Raw genomic sequence first — 21,574 nt, forward strand, 5'->3', positions numbered from 1 at the left:
GCTTCTACCTCATCTGTAAGAACTGTTCTTACCTCAACTGAAACACAACCTAACTCATCAGAATCTCATCAAGTAGTACTTCGACGTAGTGGGAGGGCTGTTCAACAGCCTGACAGGTACATGTCTTATGGAGACTCTCTCGTAGCCGTCTCCGACATGGATGACCCTGTTTCATATAGCCAAGCGATGGCTTGTTCTGAATCAAACCTTTGGCTTGACGCCATGAAAGTTGAAATGCACTCGATGTATGTCAACAAAGTCTGGAAACTTGTAGACCTTCCTGAAGGGATTAAACCCGTAGGGTGTAAGTGGATATACAAGAAGAAAAGGGGTCCTGATGGGAACGTCGAGACGTTCAAAGCACGACTTGTGGCGAAGGGTTATACCCAACAAGAAGGGATTGACTATGAAGAAACCTTCTCGCCAGTCGCGATGCTTAAATCCATCCGCATACTCCTATCCATAGCTGCAGCTCTCGACTATGAGATCTGGCAAATGGATGTCAAGACAGCCTTTCTGAATGGCAATCTTGACGAGCGCATTTACATGGCTCAACCAGACGGTTTCGTGGAAGAAGGTCAAGAGACCAAGGTTTGTGAGTTGCTTAAGTCCATTTATGGATTAAAGCAGGCATCTAGGTCATGGAATATTAGATTCGATGAAACTGTAAAGATCTTTGGCTTTGAACAGTCAATAGATGAGCCTTGTGTTTACAAGTTAATACACGAAGGCAAAGTTGTGTTTCTGGTGCTATATGTCGATGATATACTACTCATTGGTAATGATGTGGGTAAGTTATCTGAGGTTAAGGTCTGGCTGGCAAAGCAATTCGATATGAAGGAGCTAGGAGAAGCCGCGTACATTCTGGGGATCCAAATCTTTCGAGATAGGAAAAACCGGACACTGTCGCTCTCTCAAGCATCTTATATTGATAAGGTAATGGATCGCTTCTCGATGCAAGACTCCAAGAAGGGTCAAACACCCTTTAGGCATGGAGTTTCACTCTCTAAGGACCAGTCTCCCAAGACTGCACAAGAGATTGAAGACATGAGGAAAATTCCTTACGCCTCTGCCGTAGGAAGCCTTATGTATGCTATGCTTTGCACTAGACCTGACATTTGTTTCGCCGTTGGCGTAGTTAGCCGTTTCCAATCCAACCCTGGACCCGAGCACTGGATTGTTGTTAAGCATGTTCTTAAGTATCTTCGAAGAACTAGGAACTTGATGCTTACATACTCAGGTACTAACCTGACTATGACGGGATATACCGACTCCGATTTTCAAGCGGATACGGATTACAGGAAATCCACTTCGGGATCTGTGTTCATCCTTAATGGTGGAGCTGTTGTGTGGAGGAGTATTAAGCAATCTTGCATTGCTGACTCCACAATGGAAGCAGAATATGTGGCTGCTTGTGAAGCATCCAAAGAGGCTTTATGGCTTAGAAAATTCCTTAAGTATTTGGAAGTTGTTCCAAACGTCGACGAGCCCATGACCCTTTATTGTGATAATAGTGGGGCTGTCGCTAACTCAAAGGAACCTCGAAGCCATAAGCGCTCTAAAACATATTGAGAGGAAATACCATTTGATTCGAGAGATTGCGCAACGCGGAGACGTGGAGGTGAAGTAGATCTCTGGAAGATCTATTCACCAAGGCCCTAGCGAACAAGGTCTTCGACCAACTTTGAGAGGGATTAGGCATGTAGGACTACTCACATCTTCTTTGAGTCAAGTGGGAGTTTGTTGTCAATGGTGCCCACAAGAAGAGTAGTAGTGTCTATTTATGTACATTTGATGTAACGAAGTCTCACGAAGACTCTTGCTTGTAATTACAACTTACGAAGAGTCTTTAGTCCATAAAAAAACTAAACAACTTATGAAGAGACAAATGTAGATTTGCATGAACAAACTCTTCATAGTTTGCTTAAAACGATATATTCGCAATCTAAGGGTCAAAGGACTATTGACCTCAGTATGATTGTTAGAAGAATCCATGATGTCTGGTTATGAGGCATTGAGAGTTGGAGACTCTATAGTTCTTCTAGGTATCTTCCGAAGGTACTAAATTGACCAGTGCACTTCTAGAGACAAGATAAGAACAAACCATTTAACCTCTTATGTCTCGAAGTCACTATGTATGAATTGCATCATGCTTACCTTAATCCTGAAATGAGACATGCCATTTCACAGCTCACGTATTCTCATTTGAGAAAGTCAGAGTTCGGACTCACTATGTGATTCCGAACAGGGCCTATTGGTGAAGTACTAAGTTGGGAGAATATCATGAGTAACTTTGTGAAGTTCTCATAGATATGGAATTCATGTACAAGATTGCTGAAATGCAATGTATGTCACCTCATGCTTTGTTCCTTGGAGTGTGAATAAATGAACTGGCCAGTGTCCAAATTGAGTCCTGACTCTTTTGGATGAAACAATGTGACTTGTTAGCTCCTCGTCAATACATTGTTTCTAACTTATTCACAAGCGACAAAGGAGTTGAGGAAATAACAGCTAGAAGGGTAAAATGGTAATTTAGTAAATCCCGACTAGCTGATGACATTCATGAAGGGTAAACATAGATAATATTCAGTGGATCCGCTCATCATAATTAGGTTGAATTCTTGAGTAGAAAATAAATTCATTTGAACTGAGAGATTTTCAGTGTCAACTCTTTAGTGGAGTCAGTTGGCATTAATCTAAACTTGGAAAAGGTTTGTGAACTTTTGAGTCCAAGTGTTTAGCTCAAGCTTTGTTCATTTGGGTCCATGAGGTCACTGTCACGAATCACATAGAGTAGGAATAGTTAAACTGGAAGCTAAGTCAAAACAAGAACGAAAATTGTCAAAAGGGTAATTTTGTCTATTGAGACATATGATGAAATGAATGTCAATAAATTTTTTGACAAGGTCATTTGATGACATGCATCACTCGGCCAATACTAGTCTTATTGGGCCTTGTGGATTAATTTCATTTCATAAGAATTTTATTGAAAATTCTTAATGGGCCTTTTTCATATTCTCATGAACAAATAAAGAAGCTTTTAGTAGCTCCTTCTAGAGGACATGTTGGGCGCGTACTACCCAAGAGATAGAGAGAATATTTTGTGCATAAATGTATCAAGATACTTGCCAAAAGAAAAAGAGGAAACAAATTTGCATGAGGATGCTTTAGGGTAATCGGCCAAGAGAGAGTCAAAAGGCAAGGCATGGAACAAAAAAGGAAACAAATCCAAGGCTTAATGAAGCCTATGTTGGCCGAGTGTCTCAAGAAAAAAAAAGGGGAAATTGGCTAATGAAAATGTGATATTCTATAGAAGAGGAAACTACCTTATTGAAGGTGAGACCTCTCCTATAAATAGGAGCCCCTTTTCTTAACATTTCATTCAATCCAAGTTTAAGAGATTTGAGAGACTCTCTCTCTAGAACTTTGGCCGAACTCCTCTCTCTCTCTCTCTAGTTTATTTTCGATTTTTGTTTTGGCACCTAGGTCCTCATTTGACCTAGTGTTTAGCTCTGCGACTTCAAGACTCGTTCTTAAGTCGTGGTGTTTAAAAGTGCCCACTCACTAATTCCTTTATTTCGAGTGATTTAGTGATAGAAACTTTCGTGGTTGCTCGAGGTGCCGATGAAAGAAAGAGAGACGTGCTGCGAGGGGAGACGAGCGTTGCAAACTTTCCAAAAGCTTCTCAAAGTTCAAGCTTCAAGAAAGGTTAGTAAACTTCTAAGCTCATAATAGTTTTTATTTATATGTACTTGCACTTTGTCTAGGTTAGTAAAAAACTGTTTTTACTTGAAAAGAAAATTTTTTAAAATTCTGCCGCTTAACGAAGCGTTAAACTTTTTCTTAAACCCTAGATCGATTCCAACATTTTCAGCGACTTGAACACAGAATTATGGCCGGGTTGTACGGAGTATTCGTCACTCTCCTTTGTTGTCACGTTGATGCATTTGAAAGTGATGAACAAGTGGACGGATAAGTCGTTTGATCAGCTACTGAAAGTACTGAAAAAGTCTCATCTGATCGACAAGACGATTACAGAGTCACACTATGAAGCAGAGGCGAAATTGCGTCGATTTGGTATGGGTTACGAGTCGATCCACGTCTGCAAACACGATTGCGCGTTGTTTTGCAAGGACAACGCCAATCTAGAAGAGTGTCCAGTTTGTAATGAGAGCCGGTGGCTGAAGAAAGACGGTGGAAAAAAAGTAGCGCATAAAGTGTTGCGCTACTTTCCACTGAAAGATCGACTTAAGCGACTGTACGCGAGTCGGCACACAGCTCTAGAGATGCAGTGGCACGAGAATGAACGCATTAAGGAGGATGGTGTACTGCGACATCCTACAGACGGAGCAACGTGGAAGGAGATCGACCAAAAATATCCCATGTTTGCGGTAGAACCGAGGAACGTCCGGCTTGGACTTGTCCCCGATGGTTTCAACCCATTTGGTGACATGAGTTTATTGTACAGTATGTGGCCGGTAGTCTTGACTGCGTACAATTTACCGCCGTGGTTGTGCATGAAAACATCGTACTTGATGTTAACATTGCTTATACCAGGTCGTAGTGCGCCGGGAAAAGACATGGATGTATTCTTACGACCGCTGATTGATGAGCTGAAGGAATTGTGGGAAACCGGTGTTGTGTTGAGAGATGGTTCGACCGGTGAGCTATTCAGGTTGTTTTCCGTACTTCTATGGATGGTGAATGATTTTCCAGCGAGAAGCAGTTTATCGGGATGGAGTGGTCAAGGGTACCTTGCTTGTCCGACGTGTAACAACGAGACACCATCTTTCAAGGCTCGAAACAAGATTGTTTACTGCGATCATCGTCGATTCTTGCCGTTATTACACCCAATGAGGAAGAGCAAACTGTACGAGGTACGAAATGAGAAACGACCACCACCAGTGAGAAAATCAGCGAGCGACATACTTCGACAATTGCAATTAGTGGGAGATGCAACCCCGGGGAAGCACCCTAACTTCGGCGAGAAGAAACGAAAGAGCGATGCGAGTGAGCTGAATTGGAAAAAGAAAAGTATTTTCTTCGAGTTTCCGTATTGGTCAAGTCTTACGCTGAAGCATAACCTTGATGTAATGCATATAGAAAAGAATGTATGCGACAATCTTCTGGGTACCTTGCTGAACATCGAGGGGAAGACGAAAGACACAGATAAGGCGCGTGTTGACGGCCCCTCTCGGACCGACGAGGACAAAGGTGTCACTTCGACCAGCGCGACCGGCGCGAGGCCTCGAACGGCGAAACCTTGGCTCGGCCACTGGCCGGCCCAGCCAACCCATGGCCGGCCCAAGGCTCAGCCGGCCAATGGGTGGCCCAAGGGTCAGGTTCAGCCGGCCATGGCCGACCCAAGGCTCAGCCGGCCAATGGCCGGCCAAAGGTCCAACATTTTCACTCGGCCAATGGCCGAGTGAAACCTTCAGCCGGCCAGACTGTTCACTCGGCCAATGGCCGAGTGAACCCTCCAGCAGTTCACTCGGCCAATCGCCGAGTGAACCTTCCAGTAGTTCACTCGGCCAATGGTCGAGTGAACCCCAGCCGGCCCCAAGCTTTTCACTCGGCCAATGGCCGAGTGAACCTCACCACCATGTTCACTCGGCCATTGGCCGACCCAACCATTCAATGGGTCAATGGCCGACTCAAGCTTGCTCACTCGGCCAAGTGGTCTTCAAACCACCCCTTGGCCGCCTATAAATACAAGGGTCCCTCCCTTGACCCAGGTAATCCATTTTTGAGTCCCGAAACGCTGTCGAACTCATACTTCATTCGTTTCACTCATCTTTGGCCTCTCACCCTCTAAAACCTCTATACTCCACCTCAATCCTACTAATGTTGAGCGTCGGAGAGGTAAACAGAGGCACCCCGTCTGTTTTCCCTTGCTAGTTCACCTGTTCTTTATTCCTTTTCAGGTACTCTGACAAACTCAACGGACATTCACAGCTAAGGGACGACTCGGGATACCGAGTCCGACACGCTCGAGCCAAAGTGAGACCACTTGGTCTGGCCTTGGGTCTAACCACTTTGGGCTCCTAAATGGTTGTCCGAAAAACAGCGACAATAGCGCGGTTGACTTTGGCGGACTGGAACATAAAGCACGAGCTTCATTTGTACCAAGAAGGAGATAGATGGATGAAACCGCCGTCGTCATACACTCTGACACCTTCATAACGGAAGCGGTTCACTGAGTTCTTGAGATCTGTCAGATTTCCAGATGGTTTTGCGGGCAATTTGAAGAAGAATGTTACTGCGGATGGGAGGTTGACAGGTTTGAAGTTTCACGATGATCACGTGATTATGCAGCGCTTATTGGCTCCTGCTATTCGTCCTTTTCTAGATCGAACCATTCGAGATGCCATAATAGAGCTCTGCAACTTCTTCAGACTTATTTGCTCTAGAACGCTGGTAATTTCAGACATTGAGAAGGCGCAGGAGGATGTGAAGCTTATATTGTGTAAGCTGGAACGAATTTTCCCGCCTGATTTCTTCACAATCATGGTTCATTTCGTAATGCATGTACCAGAGGAGGCAATTAACGGAGGTGCAGTTCATATGCGGTGGATGTATCCATTTGAGAGATACCTTGGAACGCTCAAGAACTTTGTGCGTAATCGAGCTAGACCAGAGGGTTCAATTGCCGAAGCCTATGTTGTAGACGAAGCATTGACATTCTGCTCAAGGTATCTAGAAGGCGTTGAGAATCGTTTCAACATACCCCAACGAAAAGACGTCGCGTCTAACCTCGAAGGTGTCAAACGGGAGTTATCGGTGTTTCAGTCATCAAGTTGTCGGCCTTACGGGAAGATGACCACGATACGCTTGGATGAGAATATACGATTGCTTGCTGAGTGGTACATTTTACGAAATTGTCCCGAAATTGACGATTTCATGAGGTAAATGAGTGAAATAAATGAACTTGAATTATTTATACGAAGTGATGTATTAAATTAACATGAATTTTATTTCAGTGAACACATAGATCTCATGGAATTAGAAGGTCGGCCAGATGTTGAAGAAGCGCATCGACTTGAGTTCCCAAAATGGTTTTGGGAAAACGTATTTGACTAATTAACTCAAAGAATACGATTAAACTCGCTTCGACACTAACCGACTCGTTAATGGTTGTATGTAGGTATTTCGCATGAGCCAAGACGGATTATCCGTATCCTCCGAATTATATGCATTGGCATTGGGACCACATTTCGCACCACAGACGTATCTGTGTTGTGTAGTGAACGGAGTTAAATTTATCTCCCGTCAACGTGATAGCAGAAGAACGACTCAGAATAACGGGGTATGTGTACCAAGTGAAGGAGGTCACGACTTCTACGGTCAAGTAGAAAACGTCATTGTCTTGACGTATCAGAACAATTGTCGTGTCGTCTTAATTCAATGTCGTTGGTTCGGTGATCAAGATCCGAGGAAAAGGACACGCAACGATAATAACTTGACAAGCGTGTATGTGGCAAAAGAATGGTACAAAGACGAGCCATTTATTTTGGAAACTCAGGCGAAACAAGTTTTCTACTTGGAAGATAACTTGAATGGTCCTGATTGGCGAATCGTCGAATAGTGTAATCATCGAAATGTGTGGGATCTTCCTGATATTGACCTCATTCTTGGTCAATCTTCGTCTTCAGTTCAGTTGTCAGTAGAACCGTCAGATTTAGATTCACTGTCGACGCGTCATCAGTCTGCGATACCAGAGCCCGTGAGCAACGACGCAGTGAACTTGGAAAATATTGAAGAAGAAGAGTTTATCGATGACGCAGAAACTGAGGACGAAGATTTGATGGAAGAAGATGATTTGTCAGACGACGATGATTGATAGTATATAATGTTTTTCATTTACTTACTAAATTAACTGATTTAAATCATTACGAATGCATAACTAAATAAATTTTGTTTTGAATTTCAGATGGCTGCGGCTACAGGAGCTGGAGGCAGCGGAGGCGGGGATGACTACTTAGCCCGTCTCCTGAATTATTGCCAGTCGGCAACCATACGCGATGGCGTCAAAGAAGAAGACGAGGATATCGAACCGGCCGTGAGTGGGCCGACGGTCAGGCTTCGATCTGAGCGTGCACGGCGCCCGGGGTGAAGGAAGTCATTATTTATAACGAGGAGTTTCAGTCGTTCTTGCAGCCAGAGCGTGAGATGGATCCGGATCTCGCGACGTTCGCGAACACGCTCGGGTTGGTCGTCCGAGACAAGATCTCGCCTATGTTCCCAAGGTGGACGAATGCGAACGTGGGGCCGGCGAAGGAGGCCGAGATCCGAGCAGTGATTCGAGACAAGTACGACAATCGAGTCGATGGTGATGCAACCGGGAAGAAGAAGGCGATTGTCGACGCGGCAATCATTCGAGACGCGAAGACTCGTCTTCGAGATTGGAGGCATACCTTGCGGTCATGGTTCGACATCGACTGCAAGAGCAGCGTATAGGTGGCGCGGTCGATGAAACCGAGGAACGTTAAGCTCAACACCGAATGGGAGACGCTGATAGAACGATATACGAGCGATGAGTTTAAGGTAATCAAATCATTTACGTTAAATATGTGTTTACCCTTTTGTTGTCGGCCCGTCTCGGACCGACGAGGAAAAAGACATCACTTCGACCCGTGCGACCGGCGCGACGCCTTTGACGACGGAGCCTTGCCTCAGCCATTGGCCGGCCCAAACCAATGGCCGGCCCAAGTTCCAGCCGGCCAATGGCCGGCCATATGCTCAGCCGGCCAATGGCCGGCCCAAGGGTGTCACTCGGCCATTGGCCGAGTCAAAGCCTCAGCAGGACCATGGCCGGCCCAAGGGTGTCACTCGGCCATTGGCCGAGTCAAAGCTTCAGCCGGCCAATGGCCGGCCCAGTTCACTCAGCCATTGGCCGAGGCAAAGTTTCAGTCGGCCAATGGCCGACCCAAGGGTCACACTCGGCCATTGGCCGAGGCAAAGCTTCAGCCGGCCAATGGCCGGCCTAGTTCACTCGGCCATTGGCCGAGGCAAAGCTTCAGTCGGCCAATGACTGACCCAAGGGTCTCACTCGGCCATTGGCCGAGGCAAAGCTTCAGCCGGCCAATGGCCGGCCCAGTTCACTCGGCCATTGGCCGAGGCAAAGCTTCAGTCGGCCAATGGCCGACCCAAGGGTCTCACTCGGCCATTGGCCGAGGCAAAGCTTCAGCCGGCCAATGGCCGGCCCAGTTCACTCGGCCATTGGCCGAGGCAAAGCTTCAGTCGGCCAATGGCCGACCCAAGGGTCTCACTCGGCCATTGGCCGAGGCAAAGCTTCAGCCGGCCAATGGCCGGCCCAGTTCACTCGGCCATTGGCCGAGGCAAAGCTTCAGTCGGCCAATGGCCGACCCAAGGGTCTCACTCGGCCATTGGCCGAGGCAAAGCTTCAGCCGGCCAATGGCCGGCCCAGTTCACTCGGCCATTGGCCGAGGCAAAGCTTCAGTCGGCCAATGGCCGACCCAACATGCTCACTCGGCCATTGGCCGGCCCAACCCTTCAGCCGGCCAATGGCCGACCCAACCTTGCTCACTCGGCCAAGGGGTCTTCAAACCACCCCTTGGCTGCCTATAAATACAAGGGTCCTTCCCTTGACCCAGGTAATCCATTTTTGAGTCCCGAAACGCTGCCGAACTCGTACTTCGCTCGTTTCGCTCATCTTTGGCCTCTAAACACCCCTAAAACCTCTATACTCCACCTCAATCACACTAATGTTGAGCGTCGGAGAGGTAAACAGGGCCCCCCCTGTTTCCCCTTTGTAGTTCACGTGTTCTCTACTCTTTTTCAGGTACTCTGACGAACTCAAGGGACATCCACAGCTAAGGGACGACTCGGGACACCGGGTCCGACACGCTCGAGTCAAGACGAGACCACTTGGTCCGGCCTTGGGTCTAACCGTCTTTGGCTCCTAAATAGTTGTCCGAAAAACAGCGACAACATTTTGGCGCTAGAAGGAGGGGCACCGACCTTAGCACGCTCTCCCTTCCATTCCACACTTTCACCACTCCTCCGACTCTCGAGAGATGAGTCACCTACCCACTACCTCCGCGGGTACCCGAGCGACGAGCTCGAGGTACGGTCTCCGACTCCTCGCACACCGTCTTGAAGGGAAACCTCGCGATAGCGAGAGCCAGCCCCAAGACCCGGTGAATGACCCGGAGGCCGAGCTCCGAGAGGACACGGCCCGGCGGCTCGCGGAGCTCCTTGACCGTCCCGGCGTTGACGGCTCCCTCATCGCCGATCTCCTCGGCTACGACATCGAATACGTGGAGGAGTCGAGGACCAACGAGGCCACCCCTAGCCTCGCTCAAGCACGACCCGAGAGGGCCAATGGTGCGTTGGCCGATCCGTTGTACCCGGCGCGACAACAGGCACGGTCACAGTCCCGGGGACTCGCCCCCTCAGTTTCAAGAGGTGGCCGGACACGGCCCCTTGCCGAGGAGAGAGCGACTCTGGTCGACGATGGAGCCGATAGCCGAAGCGCTCGCCGGACGACCCGACCAAGGACGACCTCGCCTCGTCACGCACCAAGCGTGGACCTTAGAGAGCGCTTGACGGCGCAGAGAAACTCCCGAGGGGAGGATCTCCGCCAAAGGCTAAATTCTCGAAGGGACGCGCTCCCCGCCGCAACTCTTGGCCGACCTCAGGCCAATGTCATTGACCAAGCGTCCAGCGAACGCCAACCGGTGACCCCCGTGGCCCCGACAATCGGCCCTGCCAACGGGCTTGATATGGTCACAATGATCCAGAGCCTCCAAAACCAAATCATCGAGATGAGGGAATCGGGGAGGCAAAGATCATATGGAGGGATCGAGGAATCATACTCTCCCTTCGCCGCACAAATCCTCGCGCAGCCTTGCGTGGGGAACTTCAAATTGCCGTCCATCCCTCCCTATGATGGACGGACTGACCCGAACTTCCACATCCAACACTACGAGACGTGGATGACAATGCAAGGACAGTCGGATGCGACCCTCTGTCAAGCCTTCAGCCTAACCCTCACAGGGTCGGGCTTTGAGTGGTTCCGGAGTTTCAGGCCTGGAAGCATCCCGTCCTTCCGGGCCTTGCGAGAGGCTTTCCTCGCTCGCTTTGCCACGCTTGTGGCACAAAAGAAGTCGAAGACCCACCTCCTCTCCATTCGACAAGGGAGAGATGAGACATTGAGACAATATCTCGCTCGCTTCACTGAGGAGTCTCACAAAGTCGAGGTCTTCGACGACAAGGACGCCATCACAGCGATCACTGAGGGAGTTCGCACGAGCGACTTCCTCAAGTCCATTGTCGGGCAGGTCCCACGAGACATGGCGGAGCTGATCCGCACACATATGGGAATCGAGGACTATCTCGATGGCCGCGATGGCCGAAAGTCGGGAGGACAAAGTAGTCGCCACCGCGACGAACAAGACGAAGATCGTCCCGACCCTCAGAGGAAGAGGAGCAGGGGAGGCCGGGCCCCTAACAGTCGCCCCCTCTCCGATCCAAGATCGTCGCACGTTGATAGCTTCCGAGCGTTATCAACGTACACCCCACAGAACACTCCGCAAGAGCGGATCCTAGCTCTGCACCGTGACAAGCTAGGAAGTCCGACTCCTCTTGCGAAGGATCCCGCGAAGAGGGATCGAAATAAGTTCTGTGAGTACCACCAGGATCACGAGCATCTGACGTCCGAGTGCTATCATCATAGGCGTCAGATCGAGGCCCTGATTCAAGACGAGAAATTAAAAGAGTATGCCCTGAGAACGGTCGGGACGGCCGCTGTGCACGAAGGCCGTCCACGGCAAGGAAGGAAGGGTCCACTGACGGTGACTGTCACGGACCAGGCAGCGATTGAAGAACTGGAGAGCTCACAGCTGCATGTCGTGGGCTCGATCATGGGTGGCCCGGAGTTTGGGGACTCGTCCACGCAAAGGAAGAAGTACGTGCGCGAGGTTTCCCGAGGAAAAGTTGCGCACTACATCAACCATACGTACAAGGCTCCCCCTCTGGCCCCGTTCGAGTCCATGTTCTTCACCGGCCAAGAGGCGACACGAGTTCTCCACCCGCACAATGACGCAATAGTCGTCTCGGCCCCGGTCGCCAACAATCTCGTCCGAAGAATCCTGATTGATAACGGCAGCTCGGCCGACATCGTCTTCAAATCAGCGTTGGACAGGATGAAGCTGACCGGACTGAAAACGACCCCAATCTCGACCCCACTCTTCGGCTTCTCCGGGGAGAGGGTCATGACGGAGGGCACTATCGACCTCCCGGTCACCTTCGGGACTCCGGGGGGGCTCGAGGTCACCCGCATCGTGTCCTTCCTAGTGGTGAACCAGCCCTCAGCGTACAACATCATCATCGGCCGCCCGACTCTCAACCGACTGAAGGCTATAACGTCTACCTATCACATGATGATGAAGTTCACGACTGAAAAGGGGATTGCCATCATGTTGGGAGACCAATCGATGGCGAGGATGTGCTACATCCAAGGCGTGGACGGGAAAGGGAAGGAAAAGATGGTGAGCGCCATCCTCTAGCTCGGTCAAGCTACATAAGCTGGCACTGCAGCGGAAGCCCGTCCCCGTTTCTCATTATGTCATTTTATTTCCGGTTATAAGACAATCTCGAATTTCAATAAGGCCAATGGCCCAGGGATGTAATTTTTTACTATTTCGGCATGGTAATTATATCACATTTAACCTCAAAGTCTTTATCTTGTTGCATTATAATTTCTAGTCTCCTCGACGAGTACACGAGAAACTCGGGGGGCTAATGGGAAACAATGCTCAACGAAACTAGAGCTCGCTCGCTCAACAAAAAAAAAAAAAAAAAAAAACAACTCAAAAACAAAAACAAAAGCACAATAAAGTCGTGCAAATCGATTATGCCTTCGTTGGCAAGTCGAGAAAATAAGACGCGCACGATATAACAAAGACGTGCAAATCGATTATGCCTTCGTTGGCAAGTCGAGAAAACAAGACGCGCACAATACAAAAAAGGCGTGCAAATCGATTATGCCTTCGTTGGCAAGTCGAGAAAATAAGACGCGCACAATACAACAAAGACGTGCAAATCGATTATGCCTTCGTTGGCAAGTCGAGAAAATAAGACGCGCACAACGCAACAAAGACGTGCAAATCGATTATGCCTTCATTGGCAAGTCGAGAAAATAAGACGCGCACAATGCAACGAAGACGTTTAAATCGATTATGCCTTCGTTGGCAAGTCGAGAAAATAAGACGCGCACAACGCAACGAAGACGCGCAAATCGATTATGCCTTCGTTGGCAAGTCGAGCAAATAAGACGCGCACAATGCAACGAAGACGTGCAAATCGATTATGCCTTCGTTGGCAAGTCGAGAAAATAAGACGCGCACAACGCAACGAAGACGTGCAAATCGATTATGCCTTCGTTGGCAGGTCGAGAAAATAAGACGCGCACAACACGACGAAGACGTGCAAATCGATTATGCCTTCGTTGGCAAGTCGAGAAAATAAGACGCGCACAATACAAAAAAGACGTGCAAATCGATTATGCCTTCGTTGGCAAGTCGAGAAAATAAGACGCGCACAATACAACAAAGACGTGCAAATCGATTATGCCTTCGTTGGCAAGTCGAGAAAATAAGACGCGCACAATACAAAAAAGACGTGCAAATCGATTATGCCTTCGTTGGCAAGTCGAGAAAATAAGACGCGCACAATACAACAAAGACGTGCAAATCGATTATGCCTTCGTTGGCAAGTCGAGAAAATAAGACGCGCACAACGCAACAAAGACGTGCAAATCGATTATGCCTTCGTTGGCAAGTCGAGAAAATAAGACGCGCACAATGCAACGAAGACGTGCAAATCGATTATGCCTTCGTTGGCAAGTCGAGAAAATAAGACGCGCACAACGCAACGAAGACGTGCAAATCGATTATCCCTTCGTTGGCAGGTCGAGAAAATAAGACGCGCACAACGCAACGAAGACGTGCAAATCGATTATGCCTTCGTTGGCAGGTCGAGAAAATAAGACGCGCACAACACGACGAAGACGTGCAAATCGATTATGCCTTCGTTGGCAAGTCGAGAAAATAAGACGCGCACAATACAACGAAGACGTGCAAATCGATTATGCATTTGTTGGCAAGTCGAGAAAATAAGACGTGCACAATACAACGAAGACGTGCAAATCGATTATGCCTTCGTTGGCAAGTCGAGAAAATAAGACGCGCACAATACAACGAAGACGTGCAAATCGATTATGCCTTCGTTGGCAAGTCGAGAAAATAAGACGCGCACAATACAACAAAGACGTGCAAATCGATTATGCCTTCGTTGGCAAGTCGAGAAAATAAGACGCGCACTACACAATAAAGCCCTGCTAATCGATCATGCCCTCACGGGTAGATCGAGAAAATAAGCCGCACACGATCAACCTGAAAACCCGAGAGCGTTCATCCCGCATCCGTATAAAAGCGTAGATTTTGAGTTTCCACTCGATCTACGCTCGATCGGAAACTCGGGGGGCTAATGTTGTCGGCCCGTCTCGGACCGACGAGGAAAAAGATATCACTTCGACCCGTGCGACCGGCGCGACGCCTTTGACGACGGAGCCTTGCCTGAGCCATTGGCCGGCCCAAACCAATGGCCGGCCCAAGTTCCAGCCGGCCAATGGCCGGCCATATGCTCAGCCGGCCCATGGCCGGCCCAAGGGTGTCACTCGGCCATTGGCCGAGTCAAAGCCTCAGCAGGCCCATGGCCGGCCCAAGGGTATCACTCGGCCATTGGCCGAGTCAAAGCTTCAGCCGGCCAATGGCCGGCCCAGTTCACTCAGCCATTGGCCGAGGCAAAGTTTCAGTCGGCCAATGGCCGACCCAAGGGTCACACTCGGCCATTGGCCGAGGCAAAGCTTCAGCCGGCCCATGGCCGGCCCAGTTCACTCGGCCATTGGCCGAGGCAAAGCTTCAGTCGGCCAATGGCCGACCCAAGGGTCTCACTCGGCCATTGGCCGAGGCAAAGCTTCAGCCGGCCAATAGCCCGCCCAGTTCACTCGGCCATTGGCCGAGGCAAAGCTTCATTCGGCCAATGGCCGACCCAAGGGTCTCACTCGGCCATTGGCCGAGGCAAAGCTTCAGCCGGCCAATGGCCGGCCCAGTTCACTCGGCCATTGGCCGAGGCAAAGCTTCAATCGGCCAATGGCCAACCCAACATGCTCACTCGGCCATTGGCCGTCCCAACCCTTCAGCCGGCCCATGGCCGGCCCAAGGGTGTCACTCGGCCATTGGCCGAGTCAAAGCCTCAGCAGGCCCATGGCCGGCCCAAGGGTGTCACTCGGCCATTGGCCGAGTCAAAGCTTCAGCCGGCCAATGGCCGGCCCAGTTCACTCAGCCATTGGCCGAGGCAAAGTTTCAGTCGGCCAATGGCCGACCCAAGGGTCACACTCGGCCATTGGCCGAGGCAAAGCTTCAGCCGGCCAATGGCCGGCCCAGTTCACTCGGCCATTGGCCGAGGCAAAGCTTCAGTCGGCCAATGGCCGACCCAAGGGTCTCACTCGGCCATTGGCCGAGGCAAAGCTTCAGCCGGCCAATGGCCCGCCCAGTTCACTCGGCCATTGGCCGAGGCAAAGCTTCAGTCGGCCAATGGCCGACCCAAGGGTCTCACTCGGCCATTGGCCGAGGCAAAGCTTCAGCCGGCCAATGGCCGGCCCAGTTCACTCGGCCATTGGCCGAGGCAAAGCTTCAGCCGGCCAATGGCTGACCCAAGGGTCTCACTCGGCCATTGGCCGAGGCAAAGCTTCAGCCGGCCAATGGCCGGCCCAGTTCACTCGGCCATTGGCCGAGGCAAAGCTTCAGTCGGCCAATGGCCGACCCAACATGCTCACTCGGCCATTGGCCGGCCCAACCCTTCAGCCGGCCAATGGCCGACCCAACCTTGCTCACTCGGCCAAGGGGTCTTCAAACCACCCCTTGGCTGCCTATAAATACAAGGGTCCTTCCCTTGACCCAGGTAATCCATTTTTGAGTCCCGAAATGCTGCCGAACTCGTACTTCGCTCGTTTCGCTCATCTTTGGCCTCTAAACACCCCTAAAACCTCTATACTCCACCTCAATCACACTAATGTTGAGCGTCGGAGACGTAAACAGGGGCCCCCCCTGTTTCCCCTTCGTAGTTCACGTGTTCTCTACTCTTTTTCGGGTACTCTGACGAACTCAAGGACATCCACAGCTAAGGGACGACTCGGGACACCGGGTCCGACACGCTCGAGTCAAGACGAGACCACTTGGTCCTGCCTTGGGTCTAACCGTCTTTGGCTCCTAAATAGTTGTCCGAAAAACAGCGACAACACCTTTTATTAAACGATTTGTTATTTACGTGTACGTTTACTTATATTACAGGCCATACAAGTGAAGAACAAGGCGAATCGCGCGAAGAAGAAGACGAAGACTCAACAGGGGACGATTGGGTTCTCGTCCCACCGCATGAAGAACGTAAGTTTTATGTTTATATGATACATCAAATCGTTAAAATTATCTAACACTTGAAGTTTTGTTTACATGCAGAAGAGCGCCGAGACAGACGCTTTCGAGAGCTTGTTTGCGAACTACAAGCGCCAACATCAGTCCGACAAGTCCGAATAGCTGACTCCTGAAGCCTCCGCACGTTATGTAAGTTTACATTTATTTTTCTTATTTTACGATTAATATATACTAACTAGTTAATCATATCAGGATCGACTGGTCGATAGGTTCAACACGTTGCGAGCGGAGGCTGAGCAACAAGGAGCAGACGTTGATATTTCCATCGTAGAGCAGCAGGCGATCCGCGATATTATGGGTTCGCGGACTGATCACTTGACTGGCGTCGGACGTTTGGTGCCACGGGGAGCACGGATGGCGGCTGAAGTCGCCGAAGTCTACGGTAGTTCGGAGGCTAGGACATCGCATCCAGGATATATCTCACAGGAGGTGTTCACGTCGACCATCGCTTCGTTCGCCGAGGCAATACAGAGTCAGGTGCCCGGCCTCAACCTGAGCTCGTTTATGCCTCAATTTCCGCAGAGTTCGCAGCACGCTCCGTCATCCCACATCCAGCAGACTCCGACGGCCGGCGTCCACACTCCGACGGGCGGCCAGCAGAGGACTCCCGACGCTAGTCAGCAGACGACGCCCGGCGAACCAAGTCAGTGTACTGATCAGCACATTGTTCCGCCGCAGCTTCAGAGTTTAAGCGCCAGCAGAAGAGCGTTTCACGTCGAGGAGGGGGAAAACGAGCGCCGGGACGACAAAGCAAACGTCGCGACTAGTGTTTTATTAGATATTTTGTGTATAGTAGATTATTATTTACATATTTCTCGATAACCGAAAACGTACGTAACCGGATTTTATATATTTGTTGATTTGGATAATATAATTTAGTTTTTATTTGATTTTTCATTTTAGAATTTCATAAACAAAAAACCATAAAAAATTAATAATTAACAACGAAAAATTAAAAAAATAATAATAATAATAATTAGCGACGACAAAGTCGTTGCTAATTATTATTACAGAGAAGGTATTAGCGACGACTTTGTCGTCGCTAATTCACGCGGGAAATTTTCCCGCGCTAATTAGCGACGTAAAAGTCGTCGCTAATTATCTGTTTCAAAATGAAAAAAAACTTCTCGTCACAACATTTAGGGACGAAATTATCGTCGCTAATATCGTCGGTAAATATTTAGCGACGAATAAATCTTCGCTAAATATATTTAGGCACGGACATTTAGCGACGATAATAATGGTCGCTAAAATCGTCGCTAAAGACATTTACCGACGATTATCGGGTTATTACCGACGAAAAAAATCGTCGGTAATTGTTGAATATGTTGTAGATGCCTCGGCCGAGCGCTCCTGCTGCCCTTCCGAGCGCGCCTGCTGTCTCGGCCGGGTGCCCTTGCTGCCTCGGCCGGGTGCCCCTGCTGCCCCGGCCGAGCTCCCCTGCTGCCTCAGCCGGAGGGTCCAACTGCCACCTTGGCCAGAGGCTCTTGCTTGCTCCCCTGGCCGAGAGCCCTGGTGCCTCGGCCGGTCACATCTGCCGCCGGGCACCCCGCGCCCAGTCAGGACTCACACCATGCGCGCCCCGCGCCCCTCCAGACAGTGCGCCCCGCGCCTGCCGAGGCGTTAGGCCTCGCGCCCCCCACTCCCGGCCACCAGGTGGGCCTTGAGGGGGCCGGCCCAAGGCCTCCTCCAAATGCTATAAATACCCCCCCCCCCCTAGGGGGAGAAAAAGGCATCCTCATTCATCTTGGTTCATTCCAACATTCCTCTCTCTCACTCAAGAACTCTCTCCCATCTCGTGCTCTTGTGACATTCCAAGAGCGTGCACTCCTCCTCCCTCTGCTTAGAAAGACAAGGACCCCCTCCACGAGAGGGAGCGCGCTCCTCTTCTACGACCCGAGCTTCTGCAGTACATACTGCTCTTCCGCTTCTTGGCCCTTGAGCTAGAACTCTGAGCTACGAGATAAGCGACCCCTCTAAAGTCTTCACTAGAAGCTATGAGCCGGGTCCTACTCTAAAGCCTTGGATTCTCAAGCCTCCGAGCCCAAGATAGCCCCCAACATTCAAATTGAACTACGTTCTAACCTGATCCCGACTAAAGGGTACGTAGGCAGCCAACCTTTGGCACGGTCACACCCCCCAAAATACACCTCAGGGTCTGGAGGGTGCAGCTCGGTCTACGAGCTCCCATTTTTGGCCCGGGCGCGATCACTTGGTCCGTCCATGGATCGAACCGCCCGAGGTATTTAATCGTTGTTCATTTTCGTGCGACAACACACTCCTCGAGTTGAGTTTCGAGTCCACGAGTCGACTGATGACTCCTCGTGTTGACTCTACACATGACTCCTTGAGTTGAGTTCACTCCTCTAGCTGAGTCTCGAGTCCATAAATTGGCTGACAAGTCCTCGTGTCGACTCCACGCATAACTCCTCAAGTTGAGTTCACTCCTCTAGTCGAGTCTCAATTCGCGCGTCGACTGTCAAGTCCTCGCGTCGACTTTGTGCGCGACTACTCGAGTTAAGTTTACTCCTCGAGTTGCGTCTCAAGCCCACAAGCCGACTTACAAGTCCTCGTGTCAAACATGCACGACTTCTTGACTCACCAATCAACGATAGACTCACAAGTCTCGATGACAAATATACATGCTCTCCTACAAGCAACAGAAAAATCGTCCCTAACGATGTGCTTAAGTCGCCCCTAACGGCGCACCAAAATTCTCTCTACGACGCTCTCGTGAGAGAAAGAATGGGCCAATTGAGTCCCCAAACGTGACACGCATGCCGTGGCGTCACGCTCACAAGGGCACAAGACTAGACCCAAGGGACTCAACCCGAAAACGCGACCAGTGCACTAAGGTGCCACACTCGTAGGGGAATCAAGTCTACACCTAACCCCGCCTGTCACATGACACCCACACCCAAGGGTGCCATACTGATGAGGTGGTATGGTCACGCTCACCGCCCAGCTCGTGTGCCAATAGGAAGCGAGTCACCTATGAGTTTTAAAGGCATGCGCCCGCCGGACGAAACTGGTCTAGCCAGCGTCCACGGAAAACCTGATCACGCAATGTGGCAGCGAGGCCCCTCGAGGCCAAGATGTGCAAATCCATTACGCCTTCATTGGTAAGTCGAGAAAATAAGCCATACACCGCCAAGACGTGCAAATCGATTACGCATTCATTGGTAAGTCGAGAAAATAAACCGCGCACCGACAAGACGTGCAAATCGATTACGCCTTCGTCGGCAAATCGAGAAAATAAGGCGCGCATCAACAAAACCGTGCGAATCGACTACGATAGTATGTCGAGAACATAAGACACGTAAAACTAAAGACAACAAAAGCCGTACCTCGTGACGCACAAAAGTCGTCCCTCGTGACGCAAAAAAGATTTCCCTTGCGACTCACAAAAGTCATCCCTCGTGGCGCACAAAAGCTGTCACTCGCGACGCACAAAGGTCGTCCCTCGCGACGCACAAAATTCGTCTATCGTGACTCAAAAAAGACATCCCTCGCGACGCACAAAAGTCATCCCTCGTGACGCACAAAAGCCGTCCATCACGATGCATTAAAAGCCTTTCTATGGTGCGCTCACAAACCCGGGAGTGTTCGTCCCAAGTCCGCACATCAGCGCAAGTACTGAGTTTCCACTCGACCCACGCTCAACCGGACACACGGGGGGCTAATGTTGTCGGCCCATCCCGGACCGATGAGGACAAAAGCGTCACTTCAACCCACACGACTGGCGCAGGGATTTGGATGGCCACCGGACGGGAAAACCTTGCCTCGGCCATTGGCCGGCCAATGGCCGACCAAAGGTTAACCCGGCCATTGGCCGGCCAATGGCCGACCCAAGGTTCACTCGGCCATTGGCCCGCCCAAACCTTTGGCCGGCCAATGGCCGACCCAAGGTTCACCCGGCCATTGGCCGGCCCAAACCTTTCGCCGGCCAATGGCCGACTCAAGGTTCACTCGGCCATTGGCCGGCCCAAACTTTTGGCCGGCCAATGGCCGACCCAAGGTTCACTCGGCCATTGGCCAGCCCAAACCTTTAGCCGGCCAATGGCCGACCCAAGGTTCACCCGGCCATTGGCACCCAATGGCCGACCCAAGGTTCACTCGGCAATTGGCCGGCCCAAACCTTTGGCCGGCCAATGGCCGACCCAAGTTTCACTCGGCCATTGGCCGGCCCAAACCTCCGGCCGGCCAATGGCCGACCCAAAATCTCACTCGGCCAAGGGGTTCCCCAATCACCCCTTGGTCGCCTATAAATATGGAGATCCATCCTCTCCCGAAAGGTAATCCATTTTTTGAGGCTAGAAACACTAACGAACCTCCGAGTCACTTGTTTCACTCATCTTTGGCCTCTCACCCTCTAAAACCTCTATACTCCACCTCAATCCCACTAATGTTGAGCGTCGGAGAGGTAAATAGAGGCACCACATCTATTTTCCCTTCTTAGTTCACGGTTCTCTTATCTTTTTCAGGTGTACCGGCGAGCTCTGGGACCATTGACAACTAAGGGAAGACTCGATACATCGAGTCCGACACGCTTAAGACAAAGCGAGACCACTTGGTCCGGCCTTGGGTCTAACCGCTTGAGGCTTCTGAATCGTTTTCCCAAAACGAGCGACAACAGTCTGCTCCACCAATTCAGGTCCGAACATCTTCCTCTCGCCAGCTTCATCCCAATGAATTGGAGAGCGGCACGTCTGGCCGTAGAGGGCTTCATAAGGAGCCATTCCGATCGTCGCTTGATAACTTTTGTTGTAGGAGAATTCAACCAAAGGGAGATAACGACTCCACGAGCCGGGGAAGTCTAAGACACATGCTCGAAGCATATCCTCCAACACTTGTATCGTGCATTCACTCTGACCATCTGTTAGGGGATGAAAGGCAGTACTGAACTTCAATCATGTTCCCAAATTCTCCTGTAGACTCTTCCAAAATTTGGAAGTGAACCGAGTATCTCGGTCGGATATGTCTGAATTAGGGATTACATGGAGACGTACGATCTCCTTAATATATAGTTCAGCAAGCTTATCCACCTTGTGAGTGGT

The sequence above is a fragment of the Urtica dioica genome, chromosome 4 (genome assembly GCF_054948205.1).
Source record: "Urtica dioica subsp. dioica isolate 48M chromosome 4, U.dioica_male_clone48M_v1_H2, whole genome shotgun sequence".
Taxonomy (NCBI): domain Eukaryota; kingdom Viridiplantae; phylum Streptophyta; class Magnoliopsida; order Rosales; family Urticaceae; genus Urtica; species Urtica dioica.